At 29.9% G+C, this 18,380-nt stretch overlaps 1 protein-coding gene across 1 annotated transcript in view; it reads right to left on the bottom strand.

The window, feature by feature from the left end:
- Positions 1-7,341, bottom strand: part of LOC105849176 (nephrocystin-3) — a 31,710-nt gene extending 24,369 nt beyond the window's left edge. The window contains exon 1 of the mRNA XM_065817137.1: positions 7,129-7,341. The gene's annotated coding sequence lies outside the window, so the exon portion shown is untranslated. The remainder of the gene's footprint in view (positions 1-7,128) is intronic.
- Positions 7,342-18,380: the final 11,039 nt, after the last annotated feature.

Below are 18,380 nucleotides of genomic sequence, written 5' to 3'. Positions count from 1 at the left end.
TTAAAGATCGGAAAAGTATTGGATAAAATTCGGTATAACAGTTTGATTCCAAAGATATGGTGCCCGAAATGTAATGCAAAATTTGTTAAATTTTGTTCTGCAAATTGGTTCGTATACATAACTCTAAGTAAATGTTTATTAATTGGATTTAGAGAAAAAAGGTCTTTAAAGATAAGTAAAGCTAAATCGTTTTTCAAAATTTAATTAAAGCATAAAATGTTGTAAACATTGAGCTCGTAAATATTAAGTATTTTCAACTCCATAAATAATGGTTTGGAATGAGTAAAACTATCCGCAAAATTAATAAATCGGATCGCATGCTACTGACAGCGATAAAGACATTTTAACTTACTTTTTTCGGTGCTTCCCCAAGCTATGCGGCCATAATTTATAACGAGTGAATAAATAAGTAATAAAGTTGGATTAAGGCTTTTTTATTTAAAAATTATCTGGATTTATATAAGACTCTGTTACTTTAAGATATTTTCGAGCAAATATAGTCAATATGAGGTTTCTATGTAAAGCTCTCGTCAAGAACCACTTATAAAAATTTAGTAATAAAGTCTCTTTTTATTTCGACTTCATCAATAAATAATTTTGGCAAGTTTTGGGGTAAATAGCGTTTTTTAGAGAGCGAATGGAAAAGAATCCATTTAATTTTGTTAATGTTAGCAGTTAACTTGTTACATTTGAACCAAGTAGATTTGTTTCTAAGTTCATTATTCATTGTAGAAAAAAGTTTGAATATGTCATTACTAGTTAGGAATAAATTGGTGTCATCGGCAAACATAATACTTTGTAAGTTTGAGGCTTTATTTAAGTCATTTATATAGATAAAGAACAAAAGTGACCCCAAGATAGAACCCTGAGGAACACCACAGAAAATAATTAGAAGATGGCTTTGGCTATAGTTATTAATAAAAAAAAATTGTTTACGGTTTGATAAGTAACTTCGAAGCCATTTAATTGTTATATAGTTTATCCGTAGTATTTTAGTTTTTCGAGGAGTATTTCATGGTCGACAGTATCGAAACCTTTGACAAGTCAATAAAAACACCTAATGTTAACTTAGAATCTTTGAAAGGAATTTGAGATTCTTTGTACAAATTGGATGATTTCATATTCAGTGGAATTATTTTTTTGTTGAAACCAAATTGATTATTATATAAAAGATTATTGGAAACAAGATAATTGTATACTCTATTGTACACCATACGCTCTACGATTTTTATAAAGGTTGAAAGGATAGATATAGGGCGATAGTTACTGATATTGTAATAGCCCCGTTCTTTCAAAATCGGAATAACTTTTCCAATTTTTAGTTGATCAAGAAAAACTCCTTGGTGTATAGATGATTTAGAAACTTTAAAAAGAATGTCTTTGAGATGATCAAAACACTCGATAATTTTGTCACCATTAATTCCATCAGCTCCGATAGTTTTTTTTTAATGATTTAAAGGCAATATCGAACTCATCAAAAGATAATTTTGAGTAAATTTCTTTGGAACAGTTGCAATCATCCATTGGTACTAAGAAATCATTAAAGGCAACTGTGGTAAAGGGAACTTTATTAGATAATTTAGGGCCAATTTCAATAAAGTATTTATTAAACTGGCCCTAGTCAGAAATAGCTTTTGATTCATAAATACATTTGTTATCAACTGTAATCATTTGGGGGAGGGAACCTGAGGATGTTTTTTGGTTGCCAGTAACTACTTTTATTATTTGCCAAGTGCGCTTAGAATTGTTGTTTAAATTTGTCTAATTTTCTAGAGTAATAAATTTTTTTTTAAGCGTTTATGAACATTATTGAACAAATATTTATATTTATAATCTTTGTATTTTTTTTTTTTTTTTTTTTTTTTGTTAACAATTGCCGTAAAATAAATACTATATTTTACTAGAACAAACAGACAAGGCTTCTGAAAGAAAATTAAATGATCTTATCATCAGAACCTTCACAATTTTAAAAACAAAATAGTACAATAAAGCATACTATAAAAACTGAAAATATAAATCCAAAGAACAACCGTATAATAAATCTATAATAATAAATTCATAATAATAATCAGGTATCTGTAATAATAATTCTCACAAATCTGTTATAAAAATCCATATTAATAAATTTTATAGATCTGTTATAAATTAAAGAAAATAAATCTAATAATATAAATATACTATAAATCTCATAGGTCAAGTTTGTATTACAAATTAATAGTATCTTAAAATGTCATCCATAGCAAGAATAAAAATTTTTAACTCATTTTTAAAAACAGAAAAACGGATAAAAGGATCAAAATTTGGCAGAACTGTTTTATTCCAAAGGTGCTCGATAATTGATACAATTAAAGTATTTGATAATTAATAAAAAATTTATTAAACTTTGTTTTACAAAATGGTTCATTTAGCAAATCTTTATTTCTTAGTGAATACTTATTAGTGAGTTTCAATGTAAAAAGGTCGTTAAAAATAGGTAGGGATAAATTATTTTTCCACAAATAAGTAAAAAATAAAACATTAAAGACGTTAAGTTTGTAGACATTAAGTATTTTCATTTCATCAAAGAAAGGTTTTGAATAAGACGAGCGTTCCATATAACTAATTACGCGAATTACATGTTTCTGTCGGCGATATAGACGTTGCAGTTTACTATTTTTGGTACTACCCCATGCAAACGTACATACAATGTATGTACGTTTGTATGTATGTATGTATGATGTATGTATGTATGTATGTATGTATGTATGTATGTATGTATGTATGTATGAGATGAGTCCATCGAAGACCTGCCGCGTTCTGGACGCCCATTGTTGGTTGATGAGGATGAACTGAAGGACGCTGTCGAGTCTGACTCCAGCCAAACTTGCCAAGAACTTGCAGTGAGGTTTACTGTGAGTGTTGAAACCATCCGCCTGCATCTGCATGCGATTGGGAAAGCGTGGAAGCTGAGTCGGTGGGTTCCGCACAAATTGTCGATCGACAACAAGAAGCAACGGCTTACGATCTGCACATCACTCTTATCACGCCACAATGTTGAGCCTTTTCTTGATCGTTTATTGACATGCGACGAAAAATGCATTGTGTACAACAATACCAAGCGTTGCTACCATTTGTTGTCCCCCGATGACCCCATCCCAAAGACACCCAAGCCCAATCTCCACGAGCGGAAGGTTTTGCTCTGCATTTGGTGGACTACAGCTGGTGTGGTGCATTACGAGCTGCTCCCAACAGGCCAAACCATTACTGGACTGGTCTACTCAGCACAGCTGCAACGAGTTCACGACCTGTTGCTTGTAAAGCAGCCTGCACTGGTGCACAGGAGAGGAGTTCTGTTTCTCCACGACAACGCGAGACCGCACACCGCTCGCGTGACTCAGGACAAGCTCCAAAGCCTTGGTTGGGAGAGTTTGCCTCATCCACCATACTCGCCAGACCTCTCCCCTACTGATTTCCATTTTTTCCTTTCCCTGGGAAATCATTTAAAAGGACAGCAGTTCCGAGACCAGGACGCGGTTGAAATGGAGTTGAAAGCTTTTATAGACTCAAAGGACCGAGAATTTTTTAGAAGTGGAATAAATAAGCTTGTTTTACGTTGGGAAAAGGTTTTAGATGCTAATGGTGACTATTTTGATGAATAAATGTACTTACTTTTGTCGTTTTGTGTGTTTTTATTATATACGGAAAAACCGCACGAACTTTTTTGGTTACCTGATATGTATGTATGTATGTATGTATGTATGTATGTATGTATGTATGTATGTATGTATGTATGTATGTATGTATGTATGTATGTATGTATGTATGTATGTATGTATGTATGTATGTATGTATGTATGTATGTATGTATGTATGTATGTATGTATGTATGTATGTATGTATGTATGTATGTATGTCTGTATGTATGTATGTATTTATTTATGTATGTATGTGTGTATCTGGATAAGTGTACGTGTATATGTGTGTATATGTATATGTGTGTGCGTTTGTATGTGTATGTGCATATTCATAAACCTTTATACCAGAAGAGTAGCATTGTACAGATTTCACAGAAGAGGTAACATTATTAAAGACGAAGAAAGAACATGAAGTTACATTACAAGCATTTGATCAATATTTATCAATACAATAAAGATCAATACTATAAAACAAAAAAAGTAACACCCTAATTATTTATAATTTCTTGTTGACCTTGTACATATACTTTAAAGAAGAAAAAAAAAACATGTAACTCATTAAGAAATTAGTCGTAAATATAGAAAATGAAGTAGAAAAACTCAATTGAAATATCAAACAATAATCATTGAATGAAGATTACTTGACCATATATTTTAATTTTGAGAAAGTGAAATTTATCTAAAAATATCTGTCTCATCAGACAAAAGTCGCATGAGACAGTTATTCGGAAGGCTATGTAATTTCGTTGCAAGCACCTTTAAGTAAGCAACTTAAAACTATAACGAAAGAAGTGTCTAAGTTTCAACTGCGGTTCTCTGTGAGAAAACCTTAGGGTCTTTTTAGAGTGTCCACGTTCTTTTTGTTTATCCTTAACTTTTTGAAGTGTAATTTTTCTCTTTTATATTGGTATCTTAAACGTTTGTACTTTAAATCATGTAGTGAAGAACATCAGTAACTACTACAGCGAGTTCTGACGTACTGTTATAGTTTTTACTTGAATTTTCTAATGGTAACACTTGATTGTATATTCTATTAAGGACTGGAGGACACTGTATTTGACACGGTACTTGCTTCTACAACAACATTATAAGTATAACATTATAAGTAAACAACAGCTTGCGTTGTTTAGGATCACGGCCTGATTGAAACAAACCACGTTTCTTCTTTACCTGTTTTTCCTTGGACACTAATAAACTTTCTTTTAGCCTTACATGATGGTGTGTAAGATTTTGTAGCCTTCTGTTCATTAGGCACTGAAAAATTTGCTTTCCGGGAAGTTCCTGACGTAGAATCCATAGCAACCCTCATAATGTACTTTAAAAAAAATATGCTTGAACAATATAATTGCTTTCTTCTCTAGCGTGCTTTTTTCAAAACTATATTGTTTTTCTCAAAGTGAAGTAATGCTTGTTCGCATATTAAAAACACCTTTAAAAGTTTTGAAAAAAGTATTATAAGTTTTGCTCAAATATAATTTAATAGAATATATTAAATTATTATGTTTATTATAGTTATTATTTTTTATTGTGCGTTTAAAAATACCAATAATAGGCCGGGTGAATAAAAAAAAGCAATTGCTTTCAAGTTTTTACTCACGTATAACTGACCAATTGCTAAATTAAGTCAATTGCTTTTTTTATTTATCTTATTTAATTAAATTAACGAGAAAAATTCACTATTTAGTATCAATGGGTATAAGTTGATCTTTGCATATTATTTGCTCAATTATATTGCGCGAACTTTGCAAATGCGTAAAAAATTGTTTCGAAAAAATAAAAATTGCTTAAATTCAAAAATCATCTTTAATAAATCTAATAACTTATTTACTAGAATAAAAATTATCTGAAAATTAAACTCCCACATTTGGCATATGTTATATTTATTGGCGAACGTCTTGATTAAGCGAAGATATATATATATATATATATATATATATATATATATATATATATATATATATATTGCTATATATATATATATTTATATATATATATATATATATATATATATATAGAGAGAGAGAGAGAGAGAGAGAGAGAGAGATTTTATTTTCTATGATTTTTCCTAATTAAAGTGTTCTTCAATAATGTACTTAATACTTTCATTAAATAAATTTTTTTATTTATTTTTATGTTGTTTATAGTTAAATGTATTTTAAAAAAACAATTACTTTTTTGTGACTTTTTTCAAATTCTCTTTTATTTTTAGAATATAATCCCTTCTCTGCTTTTCAGAAAAAAACGAGAGGTGACCTGGCTCTGATCAGGTACCTGGCAGGTTCTAGCAGTTTTTCATGCAAACATGGAATATAAAAGTGCTTTGTAATTGACATATTCTACCAGTTTAACCTGGTACTCGGAACATATAGATGTGCCGAGTAATCGGTTGGATCTGGAAAAACGGCTGAAACACGGGGATCAAGCCGGGTACCCGGGTACCATCTCTATCATAGTTCAATATTAACATATAAGCATAAAATCAACACTTTAAATGATATAAATTATCAATAAATGTCTTATTTGATTTATGTTATACCTATTTTAAAATCTACTAACATGGTTGTCTAGTTTCTGTCATACCATTGCAGATTGCAAGATAGCTTGTTCTATCAAGAAACCTATTTACATTATTGAAATTATTGTGTTTGTTCCTTTTATTTTTAGTGCATAAAAATTGAGTAATTACAGGGCCGTGTTGCCGGCCCTGTATTGAAGGATTTTAACTTTATTATGTAAATTTGATATTTTTTTTAGATGTTTTAAGATACATTGCACAACGTATCGAAATATTTATTAAAAATTATTAGTAACGAATTGACGAAGGGTTTTATAAAGTATTGTATTTAATGAATATTTCCAAAAAATTTCATTACAGTTTGTTTAATAAATATCAATATATTAAAATCTTTTTTATTTACTTTGAGTTCTTAACATAGTTTTGTCTAAATTAAATCAGGATTAAGGACTAAGTTGTAAATCATTGTACTTTTATAAGTTTTTATACAAACTTTAAATCAAATTAAAAAAGTTATCTTATCCTTAGGACGTCACAAACTGTTTTTTCTACTCTTTATCTAATCTGCCTATTTGTCTATTTTTGGATTAATGACTAACTGATAATCATGCTAGAAAGCATTTCTTTGGGTTTACTTAAATGGAATTCGAATAATACCAAATTATAAAAGTCTTTTGGGCTTACATTTTTTAAAAATATATAAACGTTTTCGAAAATTGAACTAAAAAAAGTGGCTGATAAAGTTTGAATGCACTTTTAATGTATTTTTGAAGCCTATATTAGGGCCGACGACACCTGATCGATTCTGTAAATTAAACGAGGCTTTGTAAACACAGATTTTTAAAGGCAAGGACCTATCCTAGCAGCACAGATTTATACAATTTTTTCTCTCAGTTTTATCTTAGCATGAAAAATTAAAAAGTATATTAGCTTTCTTACTATTTCTCTGAGATTTTAGTTATTCCAATTTTTTTGATATCTGCAAGTTTTTGTACATGATAAAGAACTCTTGACAATCATAAAAAAAGTTATCAAATTAATTATTATAAATGATTAGATTTTGAAACAAACACTGCTTTGTAAATGTTTATCCATCTCAGCTTTTCGCACAATAGAAGTCTGTTTATGACTTCAAAGGAATACAAACACTGCAACAAAACCGGTTAACCGGTAAATGCTTTTTTTTTGACGTATTAAAAACATGCAATAAATAAAAAAGAAAATTTATTAGAGGAATAAAAATAGTTTTTACTTTTTTTTAGAAAAAATTAGACAACCAATTGAACATGGTATCTATATTAATATATATTTTGTTCTCAGCTCAAATGTAAAATACTTTTTTGGATAAATATTTTGTTTCTTAAGTTTCTACATATATTTCAAATTTTAGAAAAATGTGTTTTTATTCTATGTCAGTCAATATCAAAAAATTGATCAAAGAATGGTATGAGGTTGGCTGCAAGAGCAGGTCCAACTATGTTTACAACGCGTTTTTGCACCTTGTCTAAAAGAGAAAGGGCATCATTAGAGGATCCGCCCCAGATATGGCAACAATATTCCATACAAGGCCGGATTTGAGATTTATAGAGATAGAGAATAGAATCCGAAGTAAGAAAGTGACGAGCTCGATAAAGAGATGCAACCTTAGCAGATGCTAATTTTGCAACTGATTTTATATATGGTTTCCAAGAAAGATTGGAAGTAAGAGTTAATCCTAGAAGATGAAGAGTAGGTGACTCATCGAGTACATCACCGTTCATAAATATAGGAAGATCTAAATTATTGCGATAACGATTGGCTGAAAAAAATTGAGTTTTATCTGAATTAAATTTCACCAGCCACTGTGAGCCCCATGCTGTAGCAGAAACCAACACCTTCTGATTGCTCCAAGCAATCAGAAGGTGTTGGTTTTTTATCACGACAAGAATAAATGGTAGTGTCATCAGCAAACAATGCCACCTTAGATGAGAGAATATCTGGACGATCGTTAATGTAGATTAAAAAGAGTATAGGGCCAAGGATAGAACCTTGAGGAACCCCTGAAGTTACAGAATAAGAAGAAGAGTGTTGTCCATCGAGGACAACTTTTATGCTACGATTGGAAAGGAAGGATTCGATGATCTTAAAGATGTTGCCGGATACACCATAAGAAGAAAGCTTATGGAGAAGACCAGCATGCGAAACTTTATCAAAAGCTTTTGAAATGTCGAGAGCGATGGCCTTAACCTCTCCATCTTTATCTAATGCACGATAAAACCTGTCAGCTATTACTATTAACAAATCAGCTGTAGAACGAGAAGATCAAAATCCATATTGATGGTCAGAAAGCAAGACTCTGATAAGCACTTGTTGAATAGTTTTGAGAGTATAGACGACAGCTCCGCCACTAGCTTTAGAAGAGTCTAGGCAGAAAATCACTTTAGATACAGATGCTGGAGTGATATGAAGCAACTAGTGGAATCAAGAGATGATATTGATGAAAAGTTTTTAGCAAACAATTCAGCTTTGTCTTTAGGTGAGGTGACAAAGTCTAAACCATACAAGAGAGGTGGAATTATAGATTTGCCTTTATTATTGATATTATTAAAGATTCTCCAGAAGTCAAGAGAGCCTAATTTTTAGGATGAGATACGAGATTTCATGACCTGAGAATAGCAGGTTTTGGCGTTAGACAAAACCTTTTTACAATTGTTTCTAGCAGTAATAAACAGACGTCTGTTTTCTGGAGAATTGTTTTGATGATAAATATGGAAGTAACAGTTTCGATTGGCAATCGCAGCAGCACAGTGTGAAGAAAACCATGGAGGAGAGTGAGGCTTGACCTGGAATCGTCGAGAGGAATAAAAGATTCCATGCCAGCTTGAATCCACGAAGTTATGTAAGAAGCACATTTGTCGACAGGAAGACGAAAGATTTCTACCCAAGGGCCATCACGAAGAAAATCACGGAAAGAATCCCAGTCAGCTTTACTATAGTTGTAAGATGTTTAATAATAAGGGGATTCAGGTGATGAAGAAGAATGAGATATTAGTTTTAGATAGATCAAACTGTGATCAGAAGCACCTAAGGGTGAAAGTGGAGAAACTGAGCACTGACTAGGATCAGAAACAAGATATAAGTCGAGTAGAGAAGGTAAATGGTTCGGATTGTCTGGAATGCGAGTTGGAAAGAAGGCTATTTGAGTTAGGGATTGAGAAAGGCAAAAGTTGTGGGCTTTAATGCCTGCCGAATCACTGACACTAGAGCCAAGCCATTCCGAGTGGTGAGCGTTGAAGTCACCGACAACAACTATATTAGCTGATGGATAAAGAGAGAGGGCTTGGTCAATATGATCAGAAATAATGTCAAAAAGTGTGCAGTCTTGAGATGAAGGAGAGTGATATAAAACAAAGAAAAAGGCAATAGAGTGAAGTGGTGCTAAACGAAAGCACATGAAAGAATAGTATGTGGATTCAAACCTAGTTTCACGACAAATGGGTGAATTCTTACGAATGTAAATGCCCAGGCTAAGCATGTGACTATTGGAATCTTTACGAATTAGAGGAAGATAACCATCAACACTAAGATCACAAGATGAGACAGCAGAACTCAAATTAGTCTCACAAAGAGCAAGTAGGTCTGGTGAACTTTGCAAGAGATAAGACTCAACAGAAGAAAAGTTACTTCGAAGACCACGAATATTAGTGAATGATAGGTTTAGAGAACTTGGAGATGATAATGGTTTTTTGTGTTTTATAGTTTTTGGTACTTTATTCATTTTTAAATTAGATTGAAGAACTTGACTCAAAGCATAGATAGTACTAAGAACACTGTTTAATAGCCCAAGCAATTGTCTCATTGCTACTAATAAACCCTAAGCCGTAACAAAGGGGTCTAAATGTGGCCTCCGCAATGCACACCAAAAGTACAAACAGGGACACCACCCATGCGCAACATGGCACTGTTAATACTTTGATATTTTTCAGCTGTTGATAGAATCAGCCTCTCTGAGAGCTACCACAGAGTTCGGGAAACCTAACAACCAGCCGGCCTCAGAAGAATAAAACTGAGTTTTAGAGCTGTACCCTGGTTAGGAGATAATAGAATGAGTTGCCTAGTCATAAAAACAGAGACACAAGCAAAACCCATGCATTGAGTCACGAAGATCCAGCATTCAACATCCTAAACAGGAAACAATGTATTAAAAATACATCTGCGCCAGCCTAATAGATGAAGAAGGGGTGCAAGGCTGGTCAACAGATAGAATCTGTTTACCCCAAAGTCTTTGCCTAGGAGGCCTTCTACAAGACAGTAGTTAGGTGCATTTAACATCTGCCCAAGATGAGTATTTTTATCGAGACACCATCTCTAGCCTTTACTCAACCAAAAGCCCCAAGGCAGGGGGTGTTTTAAATCGGAGTTGGCATCTCCTAGCCTTTGTCTAAAAAGGCGTATCCTACAAGGCAGCTGGACATGAAGCAGATTGTACTGGGTTACATGTTACCAGTAGCAGGATAACCTGATTGGACAGGATAACCTGATCTGACAACTAATATATATATATATATATATATATATATATATATATATATTTATATATATATATATGTATATATATATATATATATGTATATATATATATATATATATATATGTATATATATATACATATATATATATATATATATATATATATATATATATATATATATATATATATATATATATATATATATATATATATATATATATATATATATATATATATAGTTATATATATATATATATATATATATATATATAGTTATATATATATATATATATATATATATATATATATATATATATATATATATATATATATATATATATATATATAGTTATATATATATATATATATATATATATAGTTATATATATATATATATATATATGTATATATATATGTTATATATATATATATACATATATATATATATATATAACTATATACAGGGCCTTGCATAGGATTTGGGGGCCCCGAGCATCCTTCAGTTTAGGGGCCCACCCCCTTTACTCCAAAAAAAAAAAAGGCCTGCTTAAATTTTTTTAATATATTACTGGAATATAAGTATAATTAAATAGTTTCTTACAATATTATTTTTCTTGTCTTTTGTTTAGCAAACTTTTCAATCACATCATGGAAATCAATATTTTTTGCTAATAGACACTCGATACTCAAAATAACGAGGTCACATGTTCGTTCTTGTCCCATAGTTGAGCGCAAAAAAATTCTTGATGAGCTTCAATTTACTAAATGAACGCTCACTTGAAGCCACTGTCACTGGAATTGAAGCAGAAATACGCAATGCAATTACTATATTTCTAAAGAGTTCTCCAAGCTTCATTTCAGAAATTTTGTTTAATAAGTCAAATGGGGCAAGAGGTTCCTTTCCAAAATTTGCAGTATGAATTTGTTTTATGTGAAGCAATTCTTCAGTCAGTTCATTTTCGGTCACATCACAAGAATATTTTTGCGAAAAATGTGAGCAAGCACTCTTGATTTCTGCTTCAGACAGTTTTTGATACTTCTACAAAAAAGAGAATATAGAAAGGATTTCTTGAATTGCTGTGAAACGTGCAGTAAGTCCACCAATTACAGAATCAAAAATGTGATAAAAAACCGTTCTCCGAAATGTTGCCTCCTCTCATGATTCTGCTTCTGTTAATTCCGTAATTTGTTCATCACCTTAAATTTGCTCCCCAAAAAAACTTTTGCGTTTCACTTTTCTGTGGATTGGAAATTCAGAACTGATTTTTGCAACATCTGCAACTAACTCGGCTTCTTCTAAATTTGTAGGCCATTCCTCCCGAACAGATTTGAGTTGACTAATCAATGCTTCAATATTTTCCACCTTAATATCAATAGTTGCTTTTCTTGCCTGAATGACCTGGTTGCAGCGGTCAATCAATGTGAGAACTTTTAGCCAAATTCCAGACATGAGAACACATTTGAAGGAGCTCATATATTTTAGGGCACCTCTAATCTCAGTTTTTGCTTTAGGCGTGAGATTCAAGCTCTTAACTTCTTTCAAAGATTCAATGATTTGGCTCAAGTGATTATAGAAAGGGCGAATGCTGTCAAGTCTCTCAGTCCATCGTGTTCCTGATTGTCCATGCAAAGACACACCGTGAAGTCTCTTTTGCAATATTTCCCAGCGTTGCGGACTAGCAGAAAAGATCGTATATACGGTTTAAACAGTTCCAAAGAAAGTCTCAGCATCTGTACAGCTTGAGGCAGCATTCTTTCCACACAAATTCAATGAATGACAACCACAGGGTGAGAATACAGACAATGGGTTCTTCTTTTGTAGGATAGCTTGAACACCCTTATATTTTCCTGACATGTTGACTCCATTGTCATAGCCTTGGCCACGGCAGTCTTCAAAACAAATTTTTTAATGTTTCCAAAGTTTCCAGAATTAATTCCGCAATATCAGATCCAGTCTTCTTGGCACAATTTGCAAAGATCAAAAACCGCTCTTCAATTAAAAATTTTCCAGGTTCTTTTTCATGTACATATCGAATGACAAACGAACTTTGTTCAGTATGGCTCACATCAGGAGTGGCATCAACCATAATTGAAAAATACTTTGCAGACTTGCACTCTTCTATAATTTGCCTGCGAACCTCAGCTGCACAAAGGCCAATGAATTCATTTTGAGAACGATTTGACAAGTAATGCGCCTGAAGACGTTGACCCTTGTCCTGTGATTGTTTAACTTTTATCACATGTTCCTTAAGAATTGGGTCATAATGCAAAATCAGTTCCAGCAATCCTAAGAAATTTCCATTATGAGAATCTCCAATTAGGTCAGATTTTCCACGAATAGCCAATCCACGTTCACCAAGAAACAGAATCACATCCAAGATTCGTTCCAAGATTTTTCTCCAGGTGTCAGCTTCATTGAGAATTTGGCGATTCATCAAATGTTCAATTGACTGATCAGTTTTCATTCGAGCTTCCAATTCACGCCACTGAATGTAGCATTGTTTATGGATTTTCGAATGCTCATGTTCAGAAATTCGACTGATGAGATTCTTCCACTTCTTTTCATATCCCCATCCTCAAATCATTGCAAGGGATGAAGTCATATACAATCCTGTCTTTGCTGGGCTAAATACAAGCCAATCCCGCGAGAAGGATTCCCCATTCGGCATTCTGCTTTTCAAAACTGACATTGGAAATATGTGATTTCCATTATCTTTTGGCATATCCAGTGGGAAAGGAATGTGACCAGCCATGACAAACTTTTCCAGCTGAGAAGGGGAGAAATTTTCTGTTTCAAATTCACCAATGTCAAATGGCTGCAACAATGCTGGTCCATCACTGCTAGTGGTCCTTGTAGAAGTATTATCACTACCACTAATTTGACAGTCTTCAAAAGTGGCTAATTTCTCTATACTGCCAGCACTATTACCAGAAACAGAAGATTGGATACTACCGTCATATTTTTGCTTCGTTGAGCTAGTGTAAAGGGCATCTGATGTTTTAGGAGTAGTTGTAATTCCAACATCAAATAATGTTTGCCTTCCTTTTTGTAGAGCCGCTTTTTTTACTTTACTGATTTTTAACTTTGATGCACCAGATGGATACGTGCGTTTTATTTTTATTTTTTTAAATACTTTCGTCTAATAGATATATATACATATATACATATATATATATATATATATATATATATATATATATATATATATATATATATATATATATATATATATATATATATATATATATATATATATATATATATATATATATATATCATATATATATATTTATATATATATATATATATATATATATATATATATATATATATATATATATATATATATATATATGTATATATATGTATATATATTTATATATATATAAGAACATATATTTGTATATACAAACATATGTATATATATATACATGATATACATATGTATATATATAAATGTATATATATATACATATGTTTGTATATATATATATATATATATATATATATATATATATATATATATATATATATATATATATATATATATATATATATATATAATGTATATATATATATATATACACGATTAAATAATTAATACAAAATTTATATATATAATTAATCACAAAAAATGAAAAAATTAAATTTATTTTTATTAATCTATAAATTAAATTGTACAATCAAGCAAATCGCCTGTAAAAAAACTAATCCAAATACGCCATTTTTAAAATAAGATTTAAACACATTATAGCTTTTCCCGCTAAATTCAAGATAAGCATGTAGATAAGATTTAAACAAAAGCTCTTCCGCAGGGATCTTCTATAAATTACGCAACGCTAAATTTATTTTTAAAAAAATTATTAGATTTGAAAAAAGGTTGTTTATTCTCTATTTTACCTTAATGATATTTGATAATTGTACAATTTTTATAATGAATAATATAACATGTTTTATGAATGAATAATATAACATGTTTCATGAATGAATAATAAAACTTCTGCTGAAATAAAAAATTAAATAAAACTTTGTTTTGAGTTATAAACATAAGAAGCAAACATTTATTAGGCTTTAGCTTTATACCCCGTCTTATGCATCTGGATTAACTTTTTTTTGTATGAATCTGGTTTAACTTTAAACTTATTGCCTTAACGCCAGGGGCGCTCTGCACGCCCCTGACTATATATATATATATATAAATATATATATATATATATATATATATATATATATATATATATATATATATATATATATATATATATATATATATATATATATATATATATATATATATATATATATATATATGTATATATATATATATATATATATATATATATATATATATATATATATATATATATATATATATATATATATATATATATATATATATATATATATATATATTTCTATGATTGGTAATCAAAATATTCAATTTGTGTTAATTAATTTTAAATTTTTCTAAAATGATTTTCAATTCTATTAAGGTTTCCATTGTTTAAATTAGCAGAACTGATTTTTGAAAAATTTTAATATTAAAAAAAAATTTAAATTCAGCCAAATTAGGTTCTTTTATATTTTTACAAGGTTTTTCGTTTCTTTTGTTTAAAACCGTTTGTAAAGATTTTTTATATATATATAATTCTTTACAATCAAGTTTTAAAAACTTGATTGTAAAGAAATGCGTTTCAAAAAGATATAATATATCTTTTTGAAAACATTATTCGACCATTATTCGAACCTTTTTTGAATATTATTTGGACATTATTCGAACATTCATTTTGCAAACCTATTATGATAGTTTCACTTTTTTGTTGTTGTTGTCAAAAAAGCAGGTTCAATTTCAAAACAATCATATTAAGACTAAAATGCGCAAGATAAATGTTTGTAGATAACTGATAATCTCAAGATATCATTATTTTTCTGATTTGAATGGGATTAAGTAGATCTACGAAGTGTAGAGGAAGAATTTTTTTTCGGAAAAAGGAGAAAAAAAAATTTTTAAAGAGAGTTTTTTAAAATCTTTTTTTTATTGGGGACTCGATTTTACTGAAAAAAGGTTGTTTATTCTCTATTTTACCTTAATGATATTTGATAATTGTACAATTTTTATAATGAATAATATAACATGTTTTATGAATGAATAATATAACATGTTTCATGAATGAATAATAAAACTTCTGCTGAAATAAAGAATTAAATAAAACTTTGTTTTGTGTTATAAACATAAGAAGCAAACATTTATTAGGCTTTAGCTTTATACCCCATCTTATGCATCTGGATTAACTTTTTTTTGTATGAATCTGGTTTAACTTTAAACTTATTGCCTTTGTGAGAATTTTAATAAAAAGAGTTCATAAAGGTGCCAATCTTAACACCAACAACGCAATTAGTAAAAATAGATTTTTGTACTTTTCTTCACTTAACTCTTAAGCTCTCGGAGCTTTTGCAAAGTTCAATTTAGGTATTTTTTCGATCTTGGACACATCTCAAAGAATCTCAATAACCCTTAGTTTTAAAATCCTCTGCAATGTTGCTTTCTGCATTACAGTAGATAATAAGGAATATATTTTCATGGCTTGCATACTTAGTGCTTAGGCTCCTTTGTGAATGAAAGTGTAAAATCAAATATTTCGTGCAAATTGTCTTGAGATTTATTTTGGTTTTAATTTTTTTAAATATTCATTGAGATACAAAAAATACTTTACATCACTTACAATAATACTTTACATCAGTAACTGCTTACTACTGGCAAGTGATGTAAAGATTTTGATGGTTTAAATGTACTTTTAAAAAATGAATAAAAATAAAGAAAAATGAAGAAAAATAAATAAAAATGAAAAAAAAAATAAAAATTAAGAAAAATAAATAAAATTGTATTTGGATTCCTGTTCGAGTGTAAATAGAGAAATACAAGATAACAATAAAAAAAAGTTTAATGTTATGGGCGCCAATATAATTAACTTTTAATTAGATTTAAGTAGATTCAGATTTATTATTGATCTAATAACACAAAACAACATAGATTTTTTGGTTCATTTGAAGTTGTTTCCCAACAACAACGGACATTTGATTTGCGTTAGAACAAAAACATTTTTTTCTCTTATATCTGATTAACCGAAGATAAACTCTTTTTCAAATTAAAATTAACTGGAGCATAAAGTTTAAATTTAAACTGAAACATAAATATAATAATTTATAATATATATAGATATTAAATTAATTTATATTATCAGTGCCGGTTTAACCAACGGACACACTGTACACGTGTCGGGAGGCCACGGAGTTCAAGGGGCCAGAGCATCTAAGTGAATTTTTGAAAGATATATAATTTGAAAGAAAAATTATTATAGGGCCTCTATCCTTGACTTCCTCTCATGTCCAAGAGGTTTTTAATCTTTGCAATAACTTTTCATGTATAAAACAAATATAGGATTACCTCCTAAAATATTTAAATCCTATTTTGACAAAATATTTCATAAATATCCAACATAATTTTCAAATGACAACTTTGTTGTTCCAAAATATAATTCGAAACTAACTTCATATTCAGTTCTTTATCGTGGACCTTACTTGTGTAAAATGTTTCCCAAAATTGTAAATACACATAAAACTAGTATAGAGCAGTTTAAAAATGAATCAAAGCAGGCATTCTTACTTATGGATTTTAATATATCCGATTTTAAATGTTTTTTTTTAATTAACACTCAAATACAAAAAAACAAATAATACAAAAAATTATGTTACTGAGTGTATCAACAGTTTTTTTTTATTACCTTACTATGGTATTACCTCTATGGCGTTTGCTAGTTTATTTACGGTATTTCTATGAAGTATACTAATTTATTTATGTTATTTCTGTGGTGTATATTAATTTATTTACTTTTTATTTTTAAATCTTAGTTTAAATTTTTAAGTTTTAAGCAAATGATAATATCTTATTTATTTTTTCTTATTCACTTGATCTTACTCTTTCCTTAAACTTTGATTCTTTAAATTTTTTTATAAAAGACAACGAATTGTTATCTATTTTACTTTTATATATTTTTTTAATAAATAGTTTGTTAACTATAGATATTTAAATATTACGGTTTTTGTAAATAAGTCTTCTTCTTGCCCCGCCAATATTTATTTTTATAGTTAGATATTTTATTTTTTGTTAATTCTCAGTGGATTATCATTCCGCGGATCAGACAAAAAACTAGGGTCGATACAAAACGGAAACCTTATTGGATGTATTGAGCTGTTAGTAAAATTTGTTCCTATCCTCGGCCAACTCTTGAGGAAAAGAAAGGGTTGTACCTCGTGCTTATCTAAAAACATTTGCGAAGAACTCATATATTTAATAGCCGGCGAAGCTATGGAATTTATAAGTAACATGATCATCCTAAAGTAACATGTTATAGTACATTTTTTTTATTTACTTCAAACTATTTCTTAGTTAGCGAAATCAAATTTGGAAATATTTCTCAATCATTGTTGATTCTACTCCGATGTGTACAAAACCAGTTGGGCGGTCCTTAGCATTCATTCCCATGCATAATCATTTTGAAGTTTTTATGCGTGTAATCGTTTTAAAAAAGTTAGATTAGTATGCAATCAACATTCAAAATTGCCGTGGCCAGTCGTACGACAATACCAGTGATGTGTCTAGAATCAATTTGGTTTACAAGC

The sequence above is a fragment of the Hydra vulgaris genome, chromosome 14 (assembly GCF_038396675.1).
Source record: "Hydra vulgaris chromosome 14, alternate assembly HydraT2T_AEP".
NCBI lineage: Eukaryota > Metazoa > Cnidaria > Hydrozoa > Anthoathecata > Hydridae > Hydra > Hydra vulgaris.
The sequence above is the reverse complement of the archived record's forward strand: the minus strand, read 5'-3'. Positions and strand labels throughout refer to the sequence as shown.